A 4,015-nucleotide genomic window follows, 5' to 3' on the forward strand; every position below is an offset into this window, starting at 1 on the left:
AATTTGGATTAACAGTATTTAAAAGGCAGGAGGAGAGTTAGAATACAACAAGTGACTTCATTAAGAAGCTTACTTCAAACTGAGTTTAACTGAAAATATGCAAGGAAAGCTAATTCCAGCTGAGTTCTCAGGAAGAAGTATGGTCTAGTTGTTCAGGGGATTGGGAGTCAGGTAACTATTTAACTCTTCACTTGACTGTCTTTGACCTAGTCACTTGTACTCTCTGTGCCCACATACTTTTGCAAATACAGCCCCTATCATATATTTTAGCAATTCCCTTTGCCAAAATTAGTTCTTTTGTGGGTTAGGGTTTGAATTTTGAAAATAAGCTACTGCGTATGCATTTGAATTAGTTTATGTCACAAATTTTACTCTAAAGCACTATTTCATTCTGTTGAATAAGGTCCAAATGAATAGGATGCCTGTAAACATTTGAGGGCATAGTTTAATTTCAATACAGCATATGTCCCATGAAGAGGATAAATGACATTGATTTCAAGGGTACTTTACACTGAGCAAATGACATAAACCCCAAGACAGCCCGGGTGTAGGTAATAAAAAGACTTCGGTCACCATACACAGCTTTATAATGGAAATGTCCGAGATAATGTAATTGGAACAGGTGTTTGAGCTCTACTAGCTACTACTTTACCTTCATCCATAAAAGAGAGTAACACCCTTGAAACAGCTCCCTGCATTCCTTATGTGCAAAGTGAAAATGCCTTCTTTTCTCTCTCCTTCCTTCCATCCCCAATACATATGATTAAAACATTTTTCTAAAGAAATTCAGACACATCTGTTCTTCATTCATGAGATTTCTGGAACATGGGGAACAAGAAGTTACAAATTACTCTGAAGGTATCTTAATCTTCAGAAACTCAGTGTGAATATACAATTAAGACAAAAAAGGGTTTAATATTCAGTTATGCTTAATCAGGTAACCAAACTGGAGATCCAGCCCCTCTGTTTCTGCACCATCAAGCATGCAAGTGAATAATATGTCCCAAGGAAAATGGTGGACATATCATTTGAGATATTCAAACTAAATGCAAAACCTATTAATAGTTTTTTCTCTGTTAGGCAGAACCTGTTAAACTAAGAGTATAAGTCAGTTTCACACTCACAGAGGTTTTGTTTACAATCTGTTGATTGAGGCCTTGAGGAACTATACCACTACAATGATTAATAATAATAAATGCTGCTATGTCAGGGAACCTGGTTACAGCTCAGCAGTCTCCTAACCTGGTTACAAAATTGTTCCGGTTTGTTGCACAGACTGGTCTAGCTCTAGTCTGGTAATGAAATATGGTTATGGTCCAGACTACAAGGAACATTGGAACCATGCTTGTAACCAGACCAGGGGAAAACCAGGTTGTAACCAGGCTTCCTCTTTGATTATATTTATGTTATAAACATTGGGCTCATGGGGTGTGATTGCAACTCATGTGGTCATACTCTTAGATAAACAATTGCTGTTTTTCACTGGCGCAACAGAGATTTTTTTTTTTTTAATTCAACCCTTAATTTGAAAGTGGTGTCTCCATGGCTGAAGAAGGCCCTCATGCTATGTTTTTGCCTCTTCATCAGATGGAGAGCCAAGAGTGGATGGAGAAGCTCCTTATAAACACAATCTATACTCAGATATTTACAACTCTCCTTTCGCAGGGCCTAAATTAGGGCAAACTTCTGCATCATTGAAGTCCCCTAGGAGTTTTGATATTGACTCTTATGAGCACAACATCAAGCCCCTAAGGATTTTTTCCTGGAACTACTAACATACACTTGGCTATAGGACTGGGAGCAGCTTGCTTGATGCAAAATTCCCTGAAGCGCTAGACTGGTGGAAATGCCACTAGATGTATACTCAAGGTGGGATTTTCAAAAGAACTCAGCATTGGTCTAATTCTGAAGTTGAAGTTGAGAGCTTTTGAAAATCCCACCCTCACAAAACTACATTATTTGTAAGTAAACACTATGCTCAGCTGCTTTTCCCAAAGATTGTAACAATCACAATTTTAACGATTTAAGTAAGTCATTAGCAACCAAACCAGTAGAGCAAAAGGCACTGAAGTTTGAAATACCTATGATTTCATCTAGCTTATTGCTTGTCAGTGCTGGCTTGTTCACTATTTTCTATTTTTATGGATATTATAGACAATTTATTGGCAATAAGTTAATTTTGCTTTTGATTTCATGATTGTCATGTGTCATTAACTCTTTGGTATCTGCAACACACACTTGAACCATAGTATCCAAACTCATATAACATACTTCAGAAAGTTACTGTTGCCTTGCCTTCTCTTTCCCTCTGATTAGCTGTATTAGCCTCTTGTACTGTAGCCTCTTTCTATTGCTACTACACCAATGATCTTTGTATCCAACAGGGGGAGAATAGCTCAGTGGTTTGAGCATTGGCCTGCTAAACCCAGGCTTGTGAGTTCAATCCTAGAGGGGGCCATTTAGGGATCTGGGGCAAAAATCTGTCTGGGGATTGGTCCTGCTTTGAGCAGTGGGTTGGACTAGATGACCTCCTGAGGTCCCTTCCAACCCTGGTATTCTATGCCCCTGGAATGTTTTAGTCCCAAATCCAGCTTCTGCTGGATCAGGCCTAAACTAGAAATGGGGTCACATTGCAAAGTCTAAATCTGGATTCCATCTTCTCTTTAGTTCTGGGTTGTTCACATCTGACATATTGATTCTGTATATTATAAAAATACAGTCTAACTGCAAAATTCAATTTGGACCCAAACTTTTCAGTGGTTGTTCTGATGAGAGATTTTGGTTTATGCTCAATTGTTAGCTTTAACTGAAACATGGCTAGAATACGTAGGCTAACAGGATTAAATAATTTGCACGCTTAAAACTCATAGTTGCCTACAACAAACTTCTTCAGAATCTGATCCTCTTCCTTTTGCAAGTGCAAATACCAATGAGCATTCACCAATTATTCTATTTTTTTTTTTTTGGTTCACTTAATTTTAACCAACAAGGTGCAATTTATAAAAAATTAATAAATGAAATAAATTAACCTTTTTTGAGTCAGTTTACTCTAGATACAGTTTATTCCCACTGGACCAAATTGTGCCCCCCAAAGGGAGTTTTTACATCAACTTCAAAGGATCTAGACTTTCCTCCAAGGTATATAATCCCTTTACTTTGTAATTAGAGTAAATCCTCCGTCGTTGAGATTATTTTGCATCATTGCAATTCATTTTGGTACAAAAACCACACAAGTAAAATGAAGGGGGTGTGTGGAAAGAAGAAGAAAGAGGAAACAATACAACTGATTTCTTTTCTGATCATCATTAGCTCCTTCATTGTCTATCCCTCTCTTCCACTTCCCACTCTATGTTATCTGCCTAGATAGCCATTCTCACTGGTGGCAATAAAACTGGTGAGTCCTATTAGCTTTTCAGACTTCAGGCCAATTCTTTCTTCAAACAACATCAGGCAATTGTACAAGATTGTGAAGTTATTTCATTCATAAATATTTCAAGAGGAAAAGCCAAAAAAAATGTAGAAAATAGAAGTTTTGGAAATAAAAACAGAGAAGAGGAGCAGGAGCTAGAAACCAGCTATGTTACCATTTGAACAACCATTTTAGTTCAACAAGATCTAGTTGCTTATACTGGCTAGATCACATCACAACTACCCATTTTTTTCCACTTTTCTGTTTTAGCCACCTGTGGTATTTTATCATAAACCTAGCTGGTGAGCTCTTTGGACCAGGGATTCTCTTCATTACTCATTTATACAGCAGCTAGCATAATGGGTCCCTGATCCTCAGTTCGACCCGTACAAACTGTAATTCAATAACAATACTAAAATAGAGATTTTATTATCATGAGACCATAAGAAAATACCTTCAGGGTCATGTAAAAAGGCTTCAGTAGCAGGGCCGGCTCTGGCTTTTTGGCCACCCCAAGCAAAAAAAACAAAACAAAAACAAAAAAAACCCTGTGGCACGGCCGGAGCGCGGGTGCAGGGGGACTGGCTGGGGGGGGGGGGGGGGGGG

At 38.2% G+C, this 4,015-nt stretch overlaps 1 protein-coding gene across 1 annotated transcript in view; it reads left to right on the forward strand.

Annotated features, from left to right (window-relative positions):
• The window catches only part of LOC112116906 (transthyretin), a 15,593-nt gene that overhangs the window by 8,990 nt on the left and 2,588 nt on the right, over positions 1-4,015 (forward strand). The gene's annotated exons all lie outside the window — the stretch shown is intronic.

Source organism: Terrapene carolina, unplaced genomic scaffold (genome assembly GCF_002925995.2).
Source record: "Terrapene carolina triunguis isolate 2854851 unplaced genomic scaffold, T_m_triunguis-2.0 Scaffold58, whole genome shotgun sequence".
In the NCBI taxonomy this organism is placed as follows: domain Eukaryota; kingdom Metazoa; phylum Chordata; order Testudines; family Emydidae; genus Terrapene; species Terrapene triunguis.